We start from the raw sequence: 26,361 nt of genomic DNA on the forward strand, positions 1-26,361 counted from the left end.
CATTTAAACCTTCATACACAGAACCTTTTTAAATTTGCATTTATCTACAGTAAATATTGCCATGTTCTTTAATAGCTTGCTAGTTCAATCTAGCAAACCAATGATTTATAGCAATGACATATTTTAAAAATCAGAAATCTATCACTGTGTGTCAACCAGTCAGAAGTCCACTGAACTTACATTACTCGGAATCAAAACATCCTATGATATGAAAGAGATAGCAAAATGTCCTCCATCCCATAATCGAATCAATTATTCCAGGATTTGAGTTTGAGTATGTTTACATATAACTGTTCATAAAATCACATACACTTTAAGAACGCTTTCACTTTAACAGCTTAGCTCTATTATGTTATCATTTCCTCATGTTCCGAACTATTTTAAAATGCATTGTTAAATTTCACAATTTATAATATGAAGACTCTGCAAATCCTATTCTGAGGAATAGCAAAAATTAGACTATATCAAAGAAACACCTCTATACTAACTTTTATCGACTTTTAGATCCTTATAATTTCATACCAATATTCTTTAATATCATATCAATTTTTATATGTAGAGAGATTTATCAGATATGAAAAAGAAATTGTGTTAACAACAAGAATAAACAGGAAACAATCTAAATGTCCACTGTAACTGGCTAACAAACATCTGTTTTTGTCTGTGTACACTCCTTTCTTTAATGCCCCATTCCATTCCTAGCATTCTTCGAGCAATAAAGTCACAGTACCTCACACCCAAGCCATAGAAAGGACACTTAACTCAGGCCTGGCACATAGTGGTCACAGTGATTAACTCAGGGGTGAAAATGTAACCTAAATCAGACCAATAAATATCATTACAAAGATTGTTATTTTAATTGAGAGGTAAAAAAGAAAGGCTTTTGGCCTTCTGGGTCAAAAGCTGAACTGGTATGTAAACTGGTAGCTTATAGCAGACATCGTCCCTGATATGTGAGAGAAACCAATCTACATCACAAATGGAGAAAGATATTTTAGTGGCATCAACTTCCTACTTTCAGCACCTGGTTCCAGAGTATCCTGGTTCTCACAGTTTCATTCAATGATCTATTCTGGTCCTACAGCCCAATCAACCTTATACTTCAGCTAGTTTGATGTAAGTTTTAGCTCTCACAAACAAAGAAGTCCACACTAATTTCAAAAACAGGGAATTAGCTGAACTGGGACACATCTGTACAATTGTATATAATGCAGCCATTTTTTAATAAAATTTTTCAGTTGCATTCATACTTCTCTATCAACAACATAATGTATTACACCTAATGCCTTGTTTTTATTTTTTTAAAAAATACTTTGTCAGTCTAGTCTGTTCCATGCTTCCATGTCTCCAAATCTCAGAGGGAAGGAAGGAGGGGGAGACAGGAAAACATTAGCCAAAGAACCTATACGCACATATGCATAACCCATGGATACAGACAATAGTGCTGTAGGCCTGGGGGTGGGGGGTGGCTAGTGCGGGGTGGATAGGGTCTAGGGGGTAGGAGGAAACATATTACGTAATAGTTTGAACAATAACTATAAATTTCAGAAAATAAAATAGTAAAAGCAAAAGATACTTTGTTATATTCGTATGCTGCCTAAATAAAATTCATATACTGAATATCATCAATTCTTAAAAAAAACACACACAAAAAAAAAACGCTCAAAAACCAGAATGTGTCTTACAATCAATGGCATCATAAACTGAAATTGGCAGGTCTTTTTCTTAATACTGAATAAAATAATGGCAAAGGTACAACTGATAAATCTTAGATTTGATAAAATGCAATAGATAATAAGACTGATCAAGAAACAACAAAAAGCTACATAGTAATGATATATTACAGAATTGTATACCTGATATATATTTTTAAAAAATATATACTGATTTTAGAGAGAGAGGAAGGGGGGGAATAGAGAGAGAGAGATAGAGAGAGAGAGAAAGATGGATATCTACACTAATAAAAGAGAAACATGGTAATTAGCGTACAACCGCTACCCTTCCCATTGGTTAATCAGCATATCCTTATGCAAATTAACTCTCAGCCAAGATGGCGGCCGGCAGCCAGGCAGCTGGAAGTGAACATGAGGCTTGCTTGCTCCAGTGACTACAGACTCCAACGTTCCCCGCCTGCCTTGCCGGCCTCTGAGCTGGCAGTTTGAAACATCCTAACAAATATAGGCCGGGATCTCAGAGCTGAAGTTATACATTGTTTCAATTATAGAACCGAAACAAACCAGATACCTGCTCTCAGAGCTAAAGCCAGAGCTAAAGCTGGCCCAGAATAAAATAAAAAAAAGGAGCGGTTGGGAGCTTCAATCAACAACTGCCAGCCTGAAAGCAGCCCTCAGCCCCTCACCCAGACTGGCCAGGCACCCCAGTGGGGACCCTCACCTTGAAGGGTGTGTGACCAGCTGCAAACAGCCATCATCCCCTCATCCAGACTGGCCAGGCACCCCAGTGGGGACCCTCACCTTGAAGGGTGTGTGACCAGCTGCAAACAGCCATCATCCCCTCACCCAGACTGGCCAGGCACCCCAGTGGGGACCCCCACCCTGAAGGGTGTGTGACCAGCTGCAAACAGCCATCATCCCCTCATCCAGGCTGGCCAGGCACCCCAGGGGGGACCCCCACCCTGATCCAGGACACCCTTCAGGTCAAACCAGCCAGCCCCCAGGCCTCTATCCTATATAGTAAAAGAGTAATATGCCTCCCAGCACCGGGATCAGCGGAGCCGCCAGGCCTCCTGGCACCCGATCAGCATGACAGGGTGCAGCGCCCAAACCCCCTGATCGCCCTGCGGCTCTGTGTGTGACAGGGTGCGGTGTCCCAACACTCCCCCCCCGCCCCCCCACCACAGGCCCTGCTCTCTGTGTGACAGGGTAGAGCCATAACCTCCCCATCGGCTCTGCCCTGAGTGTGACAGTGGCTGCGCCCTAACCCCCTGATCAGCCCTGCTCTGTGGGTGATAGAGGGTGGCACCCCAACCCCCCCTCCCCACGGGCCCTGCTCTGTGTGTGACAGGGTAGAGCCATAACCTCCGCATCGGCCCTGCCCTGAGTGTGACAGTGGCGGCGCCCCAATCCCCTGATTCGGCCCTGCTCTGTGGGTGATAGAGGGTGGCACCCCAACCCCCCCTCCCCACGGGCCCTGCTCTGTGTGTGACGGGGTAGAGCCATAACCTCCCCATCGGCCCTGCCCTGAGTGTGACAGTGGCGGCGCCCCAACTCCCCTATCGGCCCTACTCTGTGAGTGACACGGGGGAGCTCCCCAATCCCCTGATGGGCCCTGCTCTGTGCATGACAGGGTATGGAGCCTCAACCCCCCTGATGGTCCCTGCTCTGTGCGTGACAGGGGGCAGCGCCCCAACCCCCTGATTGGCCCTGCTCTGTGCGTGACAGGGGGTGGCGCCGCAACCTCCCCATCGACCCTGCCTTGAGTGTGATAGGGGGCAGTGTCCCAACCCCCCAGTCAGCCATACCCTGAGCGTGACTGAGGGTGGCATCACAACCTCCCGATCTGCCCTGCTCTGTGCATGACGGGGCGGCTCCCCAACTCCCCAATCAGCCCTGCTCTGAGCCTGACCAGGGGCTGCACTTAGGGATTGGGCCTGCCCTCTGCCACCCAGGAGCAGGCCTAAGCCAGCAGGTCGTTATCTCCTGAGGGGTCCCAGACTGTGAGAGGGTACAGGCTGGGCTAAGGGTCCCCCCCTCCCCCCCCGCCCGAGTGCACAAATTTTTGTGCAATGGGCCTCTAGTGATATATAAACATTGACTGGCTCCTCCTGTACAACCTCTACTGAGGATCCAGCCCGAAACCCAGACATATGTCCTGACCGGGAATCCAACCTGGGACCTTTTGGTACATGGACTACGCTCAACTGAGTCACACCAACCAGGTCTGAAAGCTGTACAATTTTATTAACCAATGTCACCCCAATAAATTCAATTTAAAAAGTTAAAAAAAAAAAGCCCTAGCCAGTGAACTCAATGGTTAGAGCATTGGCCCACATACCAAAGGGTCACGGGTTCAATTCCTGATCAAGGTCATGTACCTGGGTTGCAGGTTTGATCCCCGGTTCCTTCCATGCACATTGACGTTTCTCCCACCCTCCATCTCCATTCCCTATCTTCCTTCTACTCTCTCTAAAAAAAAAAAAAAAAAAAAAATCAATGAAAAACATATCCTCCAGTGAGGATTAACACCCCCCCCCCCAAAAAAAAAAAATTTAAGAAGAAAATACATAGTGCTCTAACCAAAATAAAGTAGAAACAAAAGTAATTTAAAATGTTTTCTCAATATGTAAAATCCTTGTAAATAAACACCTACATAAAGAATCTATACGACCGTATTTGCCAACAGCAAAGCAAAATGATTAAAAAGTGTATTGGATACTCATATACTATTGCATTCAAATTAGACATGATTCTTAATTCCTGACAGGAATAAGGCAGAGGTGAAAGATATATAATTATATTCATTTTTATTTTCAAATTGCTAATGTATTACCTATAAAAATAATAAACAAAGACAAAAAAGTCACATATTTGATAACCAGAAAATTCTGAAAAGATAGCATCACTAACACTGGATCAGATATTAAAGCCAACTAACATGTATCAATAAATATGGTCTTTGAGAAACCAAGATGGCAGCATAGGTAAACACCGGAAATTGCTGCCTCCCACAACAACTTCAAAAATACAACGAATAGACAAAACGGACATCATCCAGAACTACAGGAAGGCTGGCTGAGTGGAAAATTCTACAACTAGAAGGCAAGAGAAAAGCACACTGAGACTCAGAGGAGCTGCCGAAGTAAAGTGCAGAGGTACGGAGGCTCGAGCACGCTCGCAGAAAGGGGCTGGCACCTGAGGACAGGGCTGTCTTTTTGAATCGGGAGGGAGTCACAAGCTCCTGACAGCTCTGAACTCCAGTTCCAGGAAGTCTCTGGGGACCCAGGACTCATACGGGGAGAAACTGGACTGTCTGGCAGCAGGCAGAACTCGGAACTTGAGGGCAGCTTTCCCTCAGAGGTGCTTGCAGCAATTACCGGGACACTGAGACTTGGGGCCCCTTAGGGCAGGGCTGAGGATCAGCCATAGCTGCTTGCTCCACCCCGTTGATTCCCTGAGACCCCGCCCCACCCAGGCTGCTGCAGAGGCTTTTGCATATGAATGCCCTGGCCCTTAGCAATCTGAAAATTACCTAACAAACTGCAGCTGAGCCAGACAGACCCAGAACTTCCATGAGAAGGCCCAAGCCCCCACAGCAGCTTGCATTGCTTCACAGCTGAGCCTCATCTGGGCTCCTCCAAACCCCAAAAAAGGAAGGGGAATCTGCAGATCTCTTCGTAGCTCCTGCTGGGTAGCCTCAGGCAGAGGCTAAATTAGCACCTCCTTAGATCCAAGAGCCAGTGTACCCAGTGGTCAGAGTGGGACCATCCAGATTACGACTCCTCAGATCCATAAGAGACACACTCAGGGGACAGACTCAGTGAGCACCAAAGCCCCACTGAAGCAAGTCTTGCCCCAGAAGGGTGTCTTCAGCACAGAAATTCTCCCACTGCAGACACAGCTGATTCTCACAGCCAATTGGCCTGGAGGTCAATTCCTCCCAGTGATACCTACAACAATCAAGGCTTAACTACAGCAAGACTACAACAAGACTGTGCACAAAGCCCACAAAGGGGTGCACCAAGAGTGTCCACCTCAGGTAATTGGGGAGGCTGAGCCACTGGGCCCTATAGGACACCTAGCACACAAAGCCACTCTACCAACACAGGGAAGCATAAAAAATTCGGAGACAAAGAAACAGGTCACAAATGACAGAAATGGAGGGAAGCAAACGACTGAATATAGAGTTAAACCACAGTTATAAGGTTTTTCAAGAATTTTCTGGAAACTGCCAATAAATTTAGTGAGATCCTGGAGGATATGAAAAAAGACCAACTAGAAATTAAGCATACACTGACTGAAATAAAGAATAATATACAGAGATCCAACAGCAGACAAGAGGATCCCAAGAATCAAGTCAAAGATTTGAAATACGAAGAAACAAAAAATACCCAACCGGAAAAGCAAAAAGAAAAAAGAATCCAAAAATATGAAGATAGTGTAAGGAGCCTCTGGGACAACTTCAAGCATACCAACATCCGAATTATAGGGGTGCCAGAAGAAGAGAGAGGGCAAGATATTGAAAACCTATTTGAAGAAATAATGACAGAAAACTCACCCTACCTGGTGAAACAGACTTACAAGTCCAGGAAGCGCAGAGAACTCCAAACAAAAGGAATCCAAAGAGGACCACACCAAGACACATCATAATTAAAATGCCAAGGACAAAAGACAAAGAGAGAATCTTAAAAGCAGCAAGAGAAAAAAAGTCAGTTACCTACAAGGGAGTACCCATACAACTGTTAGCTGATTTCTCAACAGAAACTATGCAGGCCAGAAGAGAGTGGCAAGAAATATTCAAAGTAATGAATACCAAGAACCTACAACCAAGATTACTTTATCCAGCAAAGCTATCATTCAGAATTGAAGGTCAGATAAAGAGCTTCACAGATAAGAAAAAGCTAAAGGAGTTCATCACCACCAAACCAGCATTATATGAAATGCTGAAAGGTATTCTTTAAGAAGAAGAAGAAGAAAAAGGTAAGGATAAAAATTATGAACAGCAAATACATATCTATCAACAAATGAATCTAAAAATCAAGTGAATGAAAAATCTGATAAACAGAGTAAACTGGTGAATATAATAGAACCAGGGGCATGGAAAGGGAGTGGACTGACAATTCTTGGGGGGAAAGGGGTGTGGGGGAGCAGGAAAAGACTGGACAAAAATCGTACACCTATGGATGAGGACAGTGGGAGGGGTAAGGGCAGAGGGTGGGGTGGGAACTGGGTGGAGGAGAGCTATGGGGGGGAAAAAGAGGAACAACTGTAATAATCTGAACAATAAAGATTTAATTTTAAATAAATAAATAAATAAATAAATAAATAAGGTCTTTAACACATGATCCATCTTCATTTTCTGTTTCATCTAAGTATTATGTGGAGTGTTTTGCCTCCAAAGAAAGGGAAAAGCAATGTGGCGGCTGTCGTAGAAAATGTGTAGGGAAAGAGAATTTAATGAATCAGCTCTTACAAAATGAAGGCATAAAAAGTAAAATATCCAAGTGGTATTTTTGTAGCTCATTCTCAGAAGTGCTAAGCCTTTCCTTGTTCTTATGTTGATACTAGAGGCCCTATGCACAAAATTCGTGCAAGAGCAGGCCCTCGCAGCCCCAGCTTCATCTGGAAGGTCATCCAGAAGGATGTCTGGACGATCGTTCCACTGTTTGGCCGTGTGGTCAATTTCCATATTATGCTCTTATTATTATAGATTTCAGTCTTACTTGTTCAAATTGGCTAACCAGCAAATCAAGATTCTTCTAGATAGTTTAACACATAAAACCAGGAAAGTAAACAGTGCTAGAAGCTGAGTATTTAGCAAATATAACAGGTTTTCCCAGAAGAGCACATTAAAGCCAAAGAACCAGTATTTCCCAAAAAAATCTATTACTATGTGTTTCTATCTGCATGAACAAATGGAGATACAAAGAATAGGGTTAAAACGAGATAGCTTTGGTAAGAATTAATATTTAAATGACTCCCTCAGTATCTTGCCATCAGAAATCCCTGGCTGAGGCCAGAGACAGCCTCATGGCCTTGAAATCTAAACAACACAGAAACATAAGCCTTCACCAAGCTCCTATTAGTTATTTGAGATCCACTATTCACCTAGTAAAACTAAAATATCAACTACATAATGATTTTTGGTAAGTAAAATTTGATTTGGATGAACAGAAGTTAAAATCAGTAATATACTAAATACATAAAATTTTTTCACTGAACAATAATTCCAATTAGTTATGTCATTACCACCATATCAAGCTTCCCAAGAGCATTTTAACCATGTATAAACCCACTACAAAAATCATCATGGCTACTCCTTACCTACAGAATAAATTTCCAATCACTTGCCTACCCCACAAAATCTCCAAAAGCCTCCCCTCTCATCTTGTTCCCATACAATCTTACTGATCCAGCCAATTTTATCAAGAAGCTTTAAAATTCTACCTCCTTGTCTTTGCTCTCCCTTCCTAAACTTCAAAGTTTAGCTCAACTCTCTTCTCTACAAACAGACATTTCCACGTAAGACAAAAAAGGAAGAAATGCTTCTCCACTCTGATTAAAACTTTGCCTATTGCAAGGCATACACATTTCACACTTACTATCTTGCATTGTTATCTTTACACGAGAGGCCTGATGCATGAAATTCATGCAAGGGGCTCAACCCTCGCAGTCCCGGCTTCGTCCAGAATGTCATCTGGACAGTCATTCTGCTGTTCAGTCTAATTTACATATTAGCTCTTTATTAAATAGGATAACTCTTGTCTCTATCACACTGTAAACTTCTGAGAAGGAAATACATATGAGGCATTATTTTCAAAGACTCTAACAATCCTATGAGGTTGGTATTATTAGTCTCATTTTACAAATTCAAAAACTAGATAAGAAAGATTATATAGCTTGCCCAAAAATCACAAATAAGAAGTGACAGAGTTAGGAGTCAAAATGAAGTCTATCTGATTCTGATGCCATGCAAGATTCTGTCTCTCAACACACACACACACACACACACACACACACACACACACACTCATACTCACACATACACACCAAAACTGTTATACAGCTCTACAGTAGCGTAAGTGTGTTCACTTATTTTTCTTTTTTTTTCTTCTTTTTTTTTTTTTTTGGTTAATCCTCACTGGAGGATATTTTTCCATTGATTTTTTGGAGAGAGAGGAAGAGACAGAGAGGGAGAAACATGGATGTGAGAGAGACATATCGATTGGTGGTTGCCTCCCACACATGCCCCGACCAAGGCTTGGGATGGAGCCTGCAACCGAGGTAAGTGCCCTTGACCTTAGGAATTGAACCCAAGACCCTTCAGTCTGTGGGCCAACACTTTAAATACTGAGCCAAACAGGTTAGGGTTTATATCACCCTTGTAGCAACCCTTAAAAGTGATGGAATAGCCCAGCCAGTTTGGCTCAATGGATAGAGCGTCGGCCTGCAGACCAAAGGGTCCTGAGTTCGATTTTGGTCAAAGACACGTACCTTGGCTGCAGGCTCTTCCCAGCCAGGCCCTGGTCAGGGTTCATACAGAAGGCAACCATCGATATGTTTCTCTCACATTAATGTTTCTCTCTGTCTTTCCCTCTCTTTTCCACTCTCCCTAAAAATCAATGGAAAAATATCATCAGTGAGGATTAACCAAAAATTTTTTAAAAAGTGATGTAATAGTTATAGTTACTACCTTTCTTTGGGAAGCACTGCTTTCATATTCCCTTCCTCTGGTTCGATTGGGGAACTATTTCCTTACGTGATATAGTCCTTGTAGGAAATGTCAATCATGGTGCCCAGATTCACAGAGACCCAGATTAGGCAATCAGAATAGTGATTGTTTCTATCGCAGAGCCCTGATATACTAGTAAGTCAGGCCTTTTTCATGATGTTATCTCTGAACAATTCTTTCTACCTCTTCCAGGCTATATCCACTTTTCTCAACTCAATAGAAGACACACTTGATAAAAGTCCAATGACTGCAAAAGGAATAGTTGGCACAAGGGTAACAATCCAGAAATACACTTGATTCCTCGTTTTACTAAAATTTATATCCAACAAAATAAAATTCAGAGAATAAAATGCTTTCAGTTTAGAAAGTACCTAGATAACAACACACCATTCTCTTTCTAATAAAATATACTGAAATTTATTTAGCAAGCTACAGCAAGTGAAAAATTAAGAGCTCTAAATTTCATCTCCTATTTTATAAGTGTTACTGGCTTGGCCCAATGAGGAAAGGGAAAACAATTTACACGTTATAAAAAACAAAGATGCAATCTGAAGTTTATGTTAAGAAAGTCAAAATTGATATCCATTTCAGGTATTGTTCATTTGAAGACTTTTGGCAAATCAATGATTATGTTAGCCAACATTCAGATTAGGGAAGAAATATATAAATGTGATAGACTAAGATGAATAACAGACTGATTTTCATCATGTTGGCATAATGTACCTCCTAACCATTTTAATTACTGAGAAAATAATTGGAAGTTCACAGCATACTATATATTTCTATATTTTCTTATAAGCAGCTTACAAAACATCAGTATTACAAAAGTGAAACAAATGAGCACCATCTCATGGGCATTTGATGTAATAATATATAGAACCAACCTTTGCAATAGCTTTTAAAAGCCAGATTATTTAGTAAAGGATTGATTATAAAACTTGGTTTTACGATTTCAAATTTTAGACATGTATATCAAAAAGCTAGCAAATGGTTTAAATAAACATAAATAACATTTAAGTCAGTATTCAAATAACTTCAAGTATCAAGGTAAGAGCTAAAACATTGTCAATGGCAAGTATAAAATAAACACTGTAGAAGGGTTAAAGAGAGGCAAAGTCTCAAACTGAGGAGAAAAATAAAATACATCAGTATTTAACAAGATAAACCAGTAGTTAGAAAGGGTTGGCAACTCTTAAAGTAACACATAAATTGACCCTTTCTTGTAGTAACTAACAGATTTTCTATTAAAAACAAAAGCCATAAGAAATGAAAAAAAAGTTTCACATTTGTTCTAAAGTTGTGCATTTAAAAATAAAAGGCATTTTCCATTCCAAGAAAAACAAGTACTTTAAGACTAAAGCAAGTCTTTGCTAGTTTCTCTGCCTCCTTGTGTAAAATAAAAGTTCATTTTCTAAAAGCAATCAGGTGGCTTATACTAATTTGACTACCTGATACCAAACAATGCAGTTATTTCCTACCTGAAATTTCATCCAATGGCAATATACCCTCTGAAATGCTTCAGTGTCACATTCTCTCCGGGTTCAGATTACATAGACTCACTTTCTGTAAGTTAATAGTTTGATCAAGTATCTTCTTATAGTGTTAGAAGGAATGGCAAACTTAGAGGACAAAAACTGTAATTTTAAAAAATGTACCAACTCTAATCTTTTTGTTCTACATTAATATTTCAAAAGAAGCAAATTGTATAAAATCAATACATTTTGTAATGTAGAGATAAAACCTCTAATATAACTTTGTGGTGAAACCTAAGTAAAAAGATGTCTGAATGAAAATTTGTGTGAATTTTTGCCAAGTAAGCTATTACACAATTCCCTTTAAGAAACTAACTCATGCCAAGACCGGTTTGGCTCAGTGGATAGAGCGTCGGCCTGCGGACTGAAAGGTCCCGGGTTCGATTCCGGTCAAGGGCATGTGCCTGGGTTGCGGGCACATCCCCTGTGGGAGATGTGCAGGAGGCAGCTGGTCGATGTTTCTCTCCCATCGATGTTTCTAACTCTCTATCTCTCTCCCTTCCTCTCTGTAAAAAATCAATAAAATATATATTTAAAAAAAAAAAAAAAAAGAAACTAACTCATTATTATGAAAAATGGAAAACAAGGATGAAGTATCAGGCATTTACCCTGTCTTTTCAAATTCTTGATTTTATGAAGTTCTACTAAAAAAATAAAGTTTCACACACCAAAAAAAGTTGTTCATATTAGAAAATGCCAATTAAGGAATGCAGAAAATGAGAAATTTAAAACATCACTGTTTGGAACTCCTGATAAAATGGATTTAAGTAATGATTATTAATGACTGCTAACACCATTTGTTAAAGGGTAAAAGTTTCAAGGGAGCTTGAAAATACCCAAATCAAGCTAATAATACCTAAGCCCACTGGATTAGTAATCTCACACCCAGGTCCTAAGATCACAGAGAGAAACATACTAGATTTATGTGCTTTCTGTTGGGATGCAGTAAGTAAGTACATAGCCTGCCTAAAAGGAATTCACACGGAAAAAAAAAAAAAAAAAAAAAACAACTTGGTCATAATCTAATCAAGCTTTGATCGATTTATAAAAACGAATCCAGACAGTGAAAAATCCTACAGAAAAAAAAAATGACTCAGCCCTGGCTAGTTTGACTCAGTGGATAGAGCATCAGCCTACGGACTAAAGGGTCCGGGGTTCAATTTCAGTCAAGGGCACATTCCTAGGTTTCGGGCTCAATCCCCAGTAGGGTGCGTGCAGGAGGCAGCCAATCAATGATTCTCTCTCATCATTGATGTTTCTATCTCTCTATCCCTGTCCCTTCCAATCTGAAATCAATAAATATTTTTTTAAATGACTCAATCCTATAGAAAAAAATGTAGATGGCAAGAAAAAAGGGAGGAGAAAGGAACCTAGACACTGAAAAAGATTTAAGAGACACATACACCAAATGAACTGCCTACACATTATTTGATTCATGATTCAAATAACCCAACTATACTTAAAACTAAACAAAAAATTAATAGACAATGAGAGAATTCTGAACATTGATTATTCAATAAAATTTAGAAATTACTGTGAATTGTTTTTAAGAGTGATAAAGGTACTATGGTTTGATTTTTTTTAAGTCTACCTTTTAAAGATACAACATGACATATTTACAAATTAAAAGAAGGGAAAACACATTACTGAGTTAGATATGGTTACATATTATATTAATTAAGATGTATAAATACTAAAAGTTGATAATGAAATCAATTAAAGACCTTATATTTTCTATCATTTTTTAAGTTAAATAAAAAGGATTGTGTTTCCCTAGCCTGGCTCAGTGGTTGAGTGTCAACCTATGAACCAGGATGTCACGCATGATTCAATTCGTGGTCAAGGCACATGCCCAGGTTGCAGGCTCAATCCCCAGTGTAGGGCATGCAGGAGGCAGCCAATCAATGACTCTCATCATTGATGTTTCTCTCTCTCTGTTCCTCTCCTGAAATCAATAAAAATATGTTTAGAAAGCATTGTGCTTGCTTAACTTAAATAATGAAATTTAAACTTATACATTATTTCATACAATCCTCCAAAAGAGAATTTAAAACTTCATTAGCCAAAATAAGAGCACTAACTACACTTATCCTGCCCACCTAGAAATCTGACAGCTTCAATCAATCTTCAATAGCTCTGTATTAAAAATTAACCAGAAATGCTTTTAAGCATCAGCAATGAAGTTTAGACAAGCAGAATATAAAAATCATTGCAAATGAAATCTATCAATCATTAATCAAGTAACTACTATGCACAGGATCAAGTATAAGATGCACTCATTGATAAGGAATAATATTCATGTTCCATGGGCAAAATTAACAATGAGATAGATGCAAAGCACTACAAAACAACTCACAGAACCAACATATACTTCATTACTTATAGTATAGCAATGGCATAAATGTTAAGTGTCTTGAGTACCAACCAACTTGAAGAAACTAAAGACAAACCATTCCTTAATCAATTTTGTGTTCTTTGCATCTACCTGAATGTAGTAAATGATCAAAAAAATATATTTGAATAAGCCAAATCATTTAAAGCACTTTATACTCACTACTTAAGTTACGGCATTATTTGTAACCAACAGCAACAAACAACTCAAATATCTAACAGTGGTGGCACTGTAATGTGTCAACTTGGGTAGGCTGAATTCTATTTCCCAGAATCCCCTTCCTGTACATACCTTGTTAGGGTAATCCACACGAAAAACTTTTGTGGGAAATATAAAGGGAGAAAGTGCAGTAGCAGCCATTTTGTAGCTCACACACATTTTCACCGAACTGATGGCTCCTCTCAATGGTGTGACATAATGGCTGGACCTACCCCCGCCCCACCTTCCCCTAAATTTTCTTTCAGCTTCTTACACTTCTGGGCCAGATGTGTGTATTAAGTTTCATGACAAAGGAACCCAACTTCTGCAGGAGACATAGCATCAAGGTCAGAGGCAACCAGCAAGACCTGACATGGGTTATATTCTGTCCTTGTGGGCCCAACTTGTACTTGTAGACTCCAGCTTATTCTTGCTCTCCTCCACTTTACATCCATCTTCTCTTCCTGAATGCTTGCCTCATGAACTTTCAACCTCCACAATCAGCATGAAAACAAGAGCCTTACAGACACTGCTTAATCACCTCCTACAAGTTGATCACCTGCTAAAACAAAAAAATCAACTTTCCCCAAGGAATATAACAGGCCTCAGGGTCTACCAACATAACATTCACAAACTCTAGGATATAATCCAAAATTACTTGACATACAAGAGTCAGAAATGTGATGAATTTCAAGAAAAATAACAATAAACAAATGCCAACACCTAGATGACTCAGACATTGGAATTATCAAAGATTTAAAGCAGCTATCATAACTAAGCTTCAGAAGGTAAAGACATGTGAAATGAATGGAAGATACAGGTTTTCAGCAGAAAAATCTTAAAAGTGAAAAATATACCAAGCCTGGACAGACTCATTATTACAATGGAGATGACAGAGGAAATAATCAGTAAATAACAAAATAAATCAATATAATTATCTTAACCTTGAAGAACAGAGAGAAGAAAAATGAAAAAAAAAAAAGGACTAGTCTCAGGGACATATGGGACAATAACAAAAAGCCTAACATACATATTACTGGAAGCCCAGAAGAGGAGAGCAGAAAGGGACTGAGGCAGAAAAATATTTCAGTGAACTTGACAAATTTGGTTAAACACAGAAATTACTCTGAGTATGGCATCATTATGAGTCAAACTTCACGCGACTGCAAAAGCACTTGATTAGTGATGTAGACTTCAAATTTCTCCCCTGCAATAGCAGACAGTAATCTGGACTACACAATCCTATCAGTTAAAAACTTAAGTACTCAGTCTATCGGATCTCGTGCTGCTCCCCTGGGTGTCACCTTGGAGATCAGGATGGGCTGCGCCAGCGAGAGGATCAACATGCCTTTGGCTAGAGATTTATTTTACTACATCCATCCTTGGAAGAGGAGAAGAAAAAACATTTAAAAAAAAAAAAAAAACAGCTAGCTCAAAGTCCAAATTCTTATTTTATGGATGTAAAATGTTCAGATTGCTACAAGATCACCACCGTTTTCAGCTATGCTCAGACAGTGGTACTTTGCGTACGTTGTTCAAGTGTTGTGCCAGCGGACAGGAGGAAAGGCCAGATTCACAGAAGGGTGTTCATTTAGAAGAAAGCAACACTAATGACCCACACAGCTTCCTGAATTTGGGTTACTGGTATATCACAAAAAGCCTTATCAGTTTAGTAATTCTAGTTAATCTATCAGGATAATGTAATTACATTTAATTTGTAAGTATCCAACAGTGATCTCCTATTTTGATGTCAATTTTTCAATAAAGTTTTGATTATGGGGGAAAAAACTTAAGTACTCAGATCATAGACATATTCACAAGGTATATTTGGACTACTGAATACTAATCTAACATATATGTCATAAAAATAAGAAAAGGAAATTAAGTGAGGTAAAGAGATAACATACAGCAATTAGAAGTTCTAGTCTAAAGTCAGTTTTAATGTCAAAACAGAGTAGAAAGAGAAATACACAAATATATGTAAATCCAACTGTAAGGTGGGATTCATTAGTTTGCTGAAGTTCAGTTATAACTGTCCATTTTTCTTACAAGGACATTAAAGTGTTGTTTATAAATATAGGTTCAAAATTCACGATATCTCTGTTTTAAAAATGGATTAGAAAATTCTGTTCCTGTATTTTTCTAATGTTTTTCAAAATATAAACATTTTTATAAGTGACACATGCTTTCCAGCAACAAAGTCAGAAAATAATGTAAATGTTTACAACCATTCATTTTCACAGGACAAATTTCATTTAAAAAGAAGTTACTTTCTCACTAATAGCTAAACTGCTACCTTTAAACATCAAAGGACAGATTGTGTTTACATTTATAAAAATACTTAGAAAAGATAAATTCAGATCTTTCTATAGTAGAAAAACTATCTAATTCATCTTTAAATTTAATCTATCACTATATAAATAGTGACCTTTGGGTATTATTAGATTTTTATAATCACTTATCTCATCACAAAATATTGTCAAAAGTTTATTGTTTAAAATAATATTATCTTTAAATCAACTAACCCAGGCACAAGGAAGCACTTCACAATAATCGGAAAGGAGACACCTAGGTGAGGTTTCTGTTATTACCCACTTTAGTCTTCCTCAGGATGCCACAAGCTATAACTCTAACTTGACCATCTGACAGAATGAGGGCCACCACTGCAAAGCTAAATTTTTTCTTACTAAGAAAATAAATATAAATTCTAATACTTTCTTCATGTACTTTAATGAGCCATCTTAAGCATCTCACTTTGGAGACTATGGCTGCTACCATATTTTATTACAAAATTATTATTACCAAGTTTGAAGTTACAATCCAAGCTTTACCAAATCTTAGTCTTCTGAGGAGAAATTATACAGATGGCTTGGATATCTTTTTCAAAATCAAGGATAAGGCTAAATTGTATATATGTTTATGTAAAAGCAGGATAGCATTTATATAAACTTTTTCTAAATAACAGTGTATCTCTTACTGACAGGATTTCATGTAATGTTAACAACTCTGAAAAGTAGACATTAATATCTACTTTTTTTCATTTTAGAGATAGAAAAAAGTACTCTTCCTACTTTTATTTGCCCTTTCTTATTTTCAGTATTTTTCCCATATACTTTCTAATAAGAAATGCAGAATTCCCTGGTTCTTTAAAAAGATCACTAAATATAGTTCTGGCCAGTGTGGCTCAGTTCATTAGGCCATAGTCTTATGCACCAAAAGGCTGCTGATTCAATTCTGGTCATGGCACATACCTAGGCTGTAGATTCGAGCTCCAGTAGGGATATGTACGGGAGGGAACTAATCAATGTTTCTCTCTCTTTCTCTCCCTCTCTCTCTCTCTCTCTCTCTCTCGTTAGTAAAACATATTCCTGAATATAACTTACCCTTAATGACAGATTCATTCATTAGTCATATCATTACTGTTCTGCAGTGCTGTTTTTAGTTTTTTTTTTATTCTGGACCCTCCATACTGTTATGTATTCTATCATTAAACGAGTGTCAAGCACTGAGGTGAATTATTTCACATATGCTAATGAAAGAAAATTAGACAACAAAGTTCAAATGTTAAATATGAGTCAATAATAGCGATAAAGTAGATTAGTGGTTGCCAGAGACTGCAGGAAAGGAGAAACAAGAAGTAACTGTTAATGGGTATGAATAAAAACTATGATAAAATACCATTTCTCACCCATCAGACTAGCAAAAACATCAAAAGCTTGACAATACCCACTGTGAATAAACAGGCACTCTCATATAATGCTAGTGGGAATGCAAAAGGGTTCAACCCACATGAAAGTTAATATTTTCTAATATCTAACATTTACACTTCTACCCAGCTATACTACTTTTAGGAATATAACCTGGAGATACACTTCCAACCACACACAAAAAAAATTTGAATGACATAATTTATTACAGCTTTTTTTGGAAATTTTGCAAACTATCTAAAAGTCCAAATATATGGGATTGGTTAAATATTCAATGGCACCTAGACACACACACACACACAGCTATACAGCTGTAAAAAATAATGAGGAAGATTGCCATGAGAAACTATTAGTGAAAATAGTAAAGTTCCAAAGAGCATACTCTGGGTGCCAAGACCATTCAAAGGGAAAAGTACAGGTTTATCAACAAATGGTGCTCGGAAAACTGGATATCCACATGCAGAAGAAACAATGACTGTAGAACCTTACCTTACACCATATACAAAAATTAACTCAAAATGGATCAAAGATCTAAATGTCTGACCTGAAACTGTAAAACTCTTAGGAGAAAGTCTCAGGGCAAAAGTTTCACAAGACTGTATTTGGCAATGATTTTTTAAATATGACACCAAAAGCACAGCCAACAAAAGAAAAAATCGACAAACTAGATTTCATGAAAATTTTCAGCATTAAAAGACACTATCACAGAGTAAAATACACTATTAAACAGAGAAACCCACAGAATGGGACAAAATATTTGAGAATCATATATTTAATAAGGGATTAATAGCTAGAATCTATAGCGATCTCCTAAAACTCAACAACAAACAACCCAATTCAAAAATGGGCAATTGACATGAATAAACATTTCTCCAAGGAATATACAAATGGCCAACAAGCACATGAAAGGTGCTCAACATAACTAATCATTAGGGAAATGCAAGCCAAAATCATAATGATGTATCACCTCACACCTAATAGGATGACTAGTACCAAAACAAAACAAACAAACAAAAATAAACAGAAATAAAAAGTATTGGTGAGAATGTGGAGAAATTGGAATGCTTGTGCAGTGTTGGATAGAATGGAAAACAGCAGAGCCAACTATGGAAACCAATGCAGCAGTTCCTCAAAAAATTAAAACTAGAGCTATGCTACATTTATACCATAGAATACTATGCAGCTGTAAAAAAGAAGGAGCTCTTACCCTTTAAAACAGCAATGGAGGGACCTGGATAATAGTATGCTAAGCAAAATAAGCCAGTCAGAGAAAGACAAGTATCACATGATTTCACTCATATGTAGAATCTAATGAACAAAATAAACTGATAAACAAAACAGACCCAGAGACATAGAAGCATGAAACAGACTATCGAACCTTAGAGGGAAGGCAGGGGGTGGTTGGGAGAGATTAACTGGGAACTTTATGTATATATGTATGTATATGTGTGTATATATATATATGGCCCTATGCACGAAATTATAGCAAGAGTAGGCCTTCGCTGCCCCAGTTGCCTTGGCCCTCGCAACCCCGGCTTCATCCGGAAGGTCGTCCAGAAGGCCGTCTGGATGTTCATTCACTGTTCGGCCGTTCGGTCAATTTGTATATTACACTTTTATTATTATAGATATATGCATAGCCCGTGGATACAGATAATAGTGTGGTGAAGTCCTGTGGGGAGCAGCTTGGGAGGCCAAGGAGGTTAATGGGGAACAAAGGAGGACACCCGAAATAGTTTCAACAACAAAGATAAATTTAAAAAATTAAAACTGGATTCACCAGTAATTCCACTTCTGGATATATACCCAAAAGAATTGAAAACAAGGTATTGAAGAGGTATCTGTACTCCCATGTTCATACCAGCATTAGTCACAATAGCTACTAGGTGTACCGGTTAATAATGCGGATTTTGTAATCAAAGAAAACACAGCAATTTCAAGAGAAAAATCAAAAGTGCTTTATTCAAAGTAATGTCCATCACTAGCTACACATTTCCCCCATCTTTAGGTAATTTGTGGATACCGTTCCAATAGAACTTTTCTGGTTTTGAGGCAAACCATTCAGAGACCCAGTTTTCCACTCCTTTGTACATTTTGAAGTGCTGCTCAGAAAGTGCGTGTGCCATCAATCGGAACAAGTAGTAATCGGAAGGAGCAAGGTCTGGTGAATACAGGGGGTGGGTTAATACTTCCCAGGCAAGAGCTTTTAACGCAGCGGTTCTCAACCTGTGGGTCGCAACCCCTTTGGCAGTCGAACAACCCTTTCACAGGGGTCGCCTAAGACCATCCTGCATATCAGATATTTACATTACGATTCATAACAGTAGCAACATTACAGTTATGAAGTAGCAACGAAAATAATTTTATGGTTGGGTCACAACATGAGGAACTTTATTTAAAGGGCGAAAAGGTTGAGAACTACTGTTTTAACGTGTCTTTAACTGGTTTTGAAGTGTGTGATGGTACGTTATCATGAAGCAAAATTACTTTGCTGTGTCTTCTGGCACATTCTGGTCGTTTCACGATCAAAGCTTGGTTCAAATTGATTATTTGTTGTCGGTAGCGATCAGTATTAACGGTTTCGCCTGGTTTAAGAAGCTCATAATACACCACACCTTCCTGATCCCACCAAACACAGAGCATTGTCTTCTTTCTGAAGTGATTTGGCCTTGCATTCAATGTTGATGGTTGACCTGAATCAACCCATGATTTTGTGCATTTGGGATTCTCAAAATAAATCCACTTTTCATCGCCAGTCACAATTCGATGCAAAAAAGACTTTCTTTCATGCCATTGAAGCAACATTTTACTAATGACTTTTAGTTTTCCATTTGTCTTTCGTTCAGTTGATGTGGCACCCATTTTCCTTCCTTTAAAATCTTTCCCATTGCTTGTAAACGATAGGAAATTGTTTGCTGAGCAACGCTTAATCTTTCTGCAAGTTGTTTTTGAGTTTGACATGCATCTTCATCCAACAATGCTTGTAATTGCTGGTCTTCAAATTTTTTTGATTGACCTGGACGTTGTCTTTTACATCAAAATCATCACTTTTAAAGCATTTAAACCAGCGTTCACAAGTATCTTGAGATGGAGAATGTTCACCATAAGCTTCCTGAAGTATTCAGCAGCATGTTTCTTCAAAATAAAGTAATGAATTAAAACTCCCCACAAATGTTTTTTTTTGGCACAAAATTCAACATTTTTAAGCATAAAAATATCTACGAAAATATCTTCAGAAATTTTTTTTTTTTTTTTTTTAATATTTTATTGATTTCTCACAGAGAGGAAGGGAGAGGGATAGAGAGCCAGAAACATCGATGAGAGAGAAACATCGATCAGCTGCCCCCTGCACATCCCCCACTGGAGATGTGTCCGCAACCCAGGTACATGCCCTTGACCGGAGTCGAACCCGGGACCTTTCAGTCCGCAGGCCGACGCTCTATCCACTGAGCCAAACCGGTTTTGGCCAGAAATTTTGACATATGAAGTTTTGAAGCTTGCTGTCAATACAACAAAATAGCATACATATCAAATTGCATATATGTCAACATATGTATAACTCCATCCATTGAAAAAAATGCACATTATTAACCACTACACCTAGTATAATGTAGAAATAACCCGAGTCGTATTAATAAATGAATGAATAAGCAAAATGTAGTATATACAATACCATGAAAATTACTCTCCTTTAAAAAGGAAATCCTGCAATATATGACAACATGAATGATGTTGAGGACATTATGCTACGTGAAATAAGCCAATCACAAAAAGGCATATACTGTATGATTCCACTTATGCAAGATACCTAGAATATTCAAAAATCACAGAGACAGAAAGTAGAATGATGGTTGCCAGAGACTGGAGGAAATGTGGAGTTATTCTTCAATGGGTATAGTTTCAGGTCAGAGGAAGAGTTCTAGAGACGAATGGTGGTGATGGTTACAGAATATAACTGTACTTAATACCAAGGAACTGAACACTTAAAAATAGTTAATGCAGACCAGCCAGTGTGGCTCAGTGGTTGAGTGTCACCCACAAACCAAGAGGTCATGGTTCAATTCCAGGTCAGAGCACATGCCAGGGTTGCAGGCTCGATCCCCCGTAGGGGATGTGAAGGAGGCAGCCAATCAATGATTCTCATCTTTGATATTTCTCTCTCTCTCTCCCTCTTCCTTCCTCTCTTAAATCAATAAAAACATAAAAAATAGTTAAGGCACCCTGACCAGTTTGGCTCAGTGGATAGAGCGTTGGCCAGCGGACTCAAGGGTCCCGGGTTCGATTCCGGTCAATGGCATGTACCTTGGTTGCGGGCACATACCCAGTGGGGAGTGTGCAGGAGGCAGCTGATCAATGTTTCTCACTCATCGATGTTTCTAACTCTCTATTCCTCTCCCTTCCTCTCTGTAGAAAATCAATAAAATATATGTTTTAAAAAATAGTTAAGGCAAATTTTGTTTTATGTATTTTACCACAATAAAAAAAAAAGATGGGGGAAAAAGCATATGCTACCTTTTGTGCAAGAAATAGAAATTAGAAAACATACATGTACCTGCTTTACTTAACAAAAATAAACAAATGAAAGGAAAATCAGAAAATAATGAAGCTGATTACCTATAACAGTGAGAGAAGTTCCACATGCTCAGTAAATTTTTTAATTAAATCAAGAAAGATGGCAAGGGGAAGAAACTAGAATCAAAACTAAGAATTCAACTGCAGTTCAAATTAACATCACAATCATATCTACAGAAGGAAGAAAAAGAGCTAATCAAAGTAATTTATGAACACAGTATTTGATTATACAATTGACCCTTGCACAATATGGTTTTAAACTGGGTGGGTCCACTTACATGCAGATTTTTTCAATAAATATACTGGAAAATTTTGGAGATTTGTAACAATTTTAAAAAGGTCACAGACAATACACGTAGCCTAGAAATATTTTTTTTAAAAAGTTAGGTATGTCAAAAATACATAAAATGTATGTAGTTACTGATCTATTTTATTATTTCCTACCATGAAATATACATAAGTCTAATATAAAAAGTTAAAATATATCAAAACTTATGTACATAAACACAGATAATACTAGTATGCGGTGCCATTCACAATCTTTTTGTTTTACAAGGTGTGGACAAAGGAGAGCCATTTTTCTGGATTGGTTCCACTGTTGCTTTGTCCCTGAAGTCGGAAGTACTTTGACAGTAAGGAACTTCCTTTTAAAGTTTTTTAACATTGGACAATGCAGATGGCCACCCAGAACCTCATAAGTTCAACATCAAAGGTATCAAAGTGGTCTACTTGCCCCCAAACACATCTGTAATTCAGCCTCTAGATTAGGAGGTCAAAAGGCTCATCACACACACTACTCTATGGAAAGATGGTGAACACTACAGAAAAGAACCCAAAGAGAAAGAATATATAAAAGTTGGAAGGATTAGACCATTGAAAATGCCATCATTGCTATAGAAAAAGCCTTGAAAGCTATGCTGGAGAAAACTATGTCCAGATGCTGTGTATGACTTCACAGGTTACAACAGAACTAATCAAGGAAATCATAAAAGAGATTGTGGATATCACAACAAAGGTAGGGAATGAGGGTTTCAATATATGGATCTTGGGATAAAATCAGTAGCTAACAGATACCACACCAGAGGAATTAACAGAAGTCAACTTGATGGAGATGAGTGTTTTAGAACCATTGCCAGGCTCAAAGAAGACAACGTAACAGAAGTAGTGCCAGAAGACAAAATAACATTAGGTAACCTGGCAAAAGCGTTCTGATTATTCAAGACTGCTTTTGTCTTCTTTTATGACATAGACCCTTCTGTGATATGGGCACTGAAACTAAAGCAACTAATGGAAGAAGGATGGGTACCACATAGAAACATTTTCAGAGAAATGAAAAAGCAAAAAAGACAGAAGTTACAATGTATTTTCATAAAATCACACCAAATGTGCCTGTCTCTCCTTCATCCCCTTCCACCTCCTCCACTTCTTCCCGCTCTGCCACCTCTGAAATGGCAATATCAACCCCTACTTTTCACCCTCCTCGTCCTCTTCAACATGAAGATGACGAAGACCTTTATGATAATCCACTTTCACTTAATGAACAGTAAATAATCATCATAGTGCACAGTCAATAAAGTTATATGTTGTGGATGTGTGTGAATGGCTTGGTGTGAAAATCTAATAACTGTATGGCAAGAACTATGTAAGACATTTTTGTGTAATCATCTCCATCATCATCATCATCATCATCTCCTAAGTATTCATCATGTAGAACATTATGTGCTTGACCTGTATGGAAGTGGATAGACTATCCTTACACAGGCATACAGTGAGTGATATTTAATAAAAATTTAAAATTTAGTTATCTTACTATTTTATAACTTTGCTTTCAAAGAATTACATTACTGTATAGAATGCCTTTCTCTCAAAACTGGAGAAACTGCATATCAGCCTATCAGCACAGGTGAGTGGGGGTTTTTTTAACATAACAATGCTTGTAATACTGTATTATGAATATGATTGTATTTCTGAATGCCATAAAAATATAACTATTCACTACTTAGTGTATAGGCTAGGCTACCATGATGCAACTGTATTGATTACCATAGGCTACCATAAAGCAATCACTAATATTGCTGCTGCTTCATTATCAATGCATGAATCATTATATCTGTAAATAGAAAATATTCACATTACCTTTTCATTTCTGTATGTAGTGCTAGTAACACATATAACATCTACAGTGTTTTGTATCATATAAAACAATATATTTTTTCACATGCCAAATCTTAAAGATGTATTTTTTTTTATATTGAGTTTATTGGGGTGACACTGCTTAACAAAATTTTGCAGGTTTTAGGTGCACAATTCTACAACATAAGATAATATATACTGATGTAGGTATTGACTGACATGATTAATCTTATAAACAGACAACAAACTATGGTATCAATAAAGATAGTACAGTATTGTAAATGTATTTTCTCTTCCTATGGTTTTCTTCTGTGTGTGTGTGTGTGTGTGTGTGTTAATCCTCGCCCAAGGATATTTTTTCCATTGATTTTTTAGAGAGAGTGAAAGGGATGGGGAGAGACAGAAAGAAACATCCTTCAATGTGAGAGAAACACATAAATTGGTTGCCTCTGGCATACACCCCAACCAGCACTGGGGATCGAGCCTGAAACCCAGGTATGTGCCATACTGGAATCAAACTCTCAACCCTCCCGTCCACAGGCCAGCACTCTAACCATGGAGCCAAACTGGCTAGGGCCTATGGTTTTCTTAATAACATTTTCTTTTATCTACCTTATTTTATTACATGTATTATATAACATATTCTTACAACATACTATATATGTATTGATAGACTATTTATGTTACCGTTAAGGCTTCCTGTCAACAGTAGGCTATTAGTAGTGAGGTTTTTGGAGAGGCAGAAGTTTTACGCAAAGTTTCAACTGCCTTAGAAGTCACCTCCTAACCCCATGTTTTTCAAGGGTCAACTGTAAATATATATCCCCAGACTAAGGGGTTGAACTGCAAACAAATTCTGATTCATTTTGGTAGGTGGGCCTTTTGTGTGTGTGGTAGTATATATGCACAGCCATTCCAAAACTATTTTAGAACTGAATGTATGACATATATATAGATACTTTTGGAAGCTAGGGTGCTCACTGTAGAGGAGACATACAAATAACAAATGGAGGAATAAGCAAGAATCCTATGGAGATAGACTAGATTTGGAGACATCAATGTGAACTCATAAATTCTAAAAGATGTGTGTGTGTGTGTGCGCGCACGTGCGCACACACACAAACATGTAAACATATACAAAATTAAATACGAATGTGTGCGTATATAAGTACACAGATATTCATATTTACACATATAGATGCATATGTTTTTTCCTCTGTCAATTGAAGGAACCCAGAAACAAAGTTACTTCCAGAATAATGAGGACACCTAGCACCCAAATCTTGGTCTCTAAGGCTTTTCTCCAGAAAGGAACCTAAGTTCCTCAGAAAAGTGGCTCATTCCAGGAGAGGTATAAGATTAGCCTGGAACATTAATCATGTCATAATGTACAGAAGTTCATAAAAATTTGAGCATCAAAATAATTAGGAACAATAATTAACAACTAGAAAAAATAGGAATCCAAGAACATATATCTAAAATAAATAAATAAACATATATATACATATATATCTACACTAATAAAAGAGAAACATGCTAATTAGTGTAAGACCGCTACCCTTCCCATTGGCTAATCAGCATATCCTTATGCAAATTAACTGTCAGCCAAGATGGCGGCCGGCAGCCATGCACTGAAGTGAGCAGGGAGGCTTGCTTGCTCCAGTGACAGCGAACTCCAACGTTCCCCCCCTCACTTGCCGGCCTCTCAGCTGCAACTCTAAGCAACTATGTACTATGTTGCAAATAAGAAGCTAAACAAAACCCCAGAAACCGGCTTTCATTCAGCCGGGCTTCAGCCAGCCTGACCGCAACATTGTATCGATGTTTTCAGCAGCGAGGCCTCAGAGCTAAAGCTGGCCCAGAATAAAAAAAAAAAAAGAAAAAAAGGAACAGTTGGGAGCTTCAGTCACCCGCTTCCGGAAAACAGCCCTCAGCCCCTCACCCAGACTGGCCAGGCACCCCAGTGGGGAACCCCACCCTGATCCAGGACACCCTTCAGGGCAAACCAGCCAGCCCCTACCCATGCACCAAGCCTCTATTCTATATAGTAAAAGGGTAATATGCCTCCCGGCACTGGGATCAGCGGAGCAGCGAGGCTCCCGGCACCAGGATCAGCGTGACAGGGGGCAGCGCCCAAACCCCCTGATCAGCCCTGCTCTGTGCCTGATGGGGGGAGCTCCCCAATCCCTTGATTGCCCTGCGGCTCTGTGTGTGACAGGGGGGAGCTCCCCAACCCCCTGATCGCCCTGCGGCTCTGTGTGTGACAGGGGGCGGGGCCACAACCTCCCTATCCACCCTGCTCTGTTCGTGACAGGGGAAGGCGCCCCAACCCCCTGATCAGCCCTGCTCTGTGCCTGATGGGGGGAGCTCCCCAATCCCGATTGCCCTGCGGCCCTGTGTTTGACAGGGTGTGGCGCAC

At 38.7% G+C, this 26,361-nt stretch overlaps 1 protein-coding gene and 1 pseudogene across 3 annotated transcripts in view; one reads left to right on the plus strand and one right to left on the minus strand.

Annotated features, from left to right (window-relative positions):
* LRBA (LPS responsive beige-like anchor protein) overlaps positions 1 to 26,361 on the minus strand; it is a 554,804-nt gene that overhangs the window by 512,112 nt on the left and 16,331 nt on the right. The gene's annotated exons all lie outside the window — the stretch shown is intronic.
* Positions 14,875 to 15,141, plus strand: LOC139011735 (small ribosomal subunit protein eS27-like pseudogene; annotated as a pseudogene).

This window comes from Myotis yumanensis, unplaced genomic scaffold, assembly GCF_028538775.1.
Source record: "Myotis yumanensis isolate MYYU_CA2020_CCGP unplaced genomic scaffold, mMyoYum1.0.hap1 SCAF_5, whole genome shotgun sequence".
Classification (NCBI taxonomy): Eukaryota; Metazoa; Chordata; class Mammalia; order Chiroptera; family Vespertilionidae; genus Myotis; species Myotis yumanensis.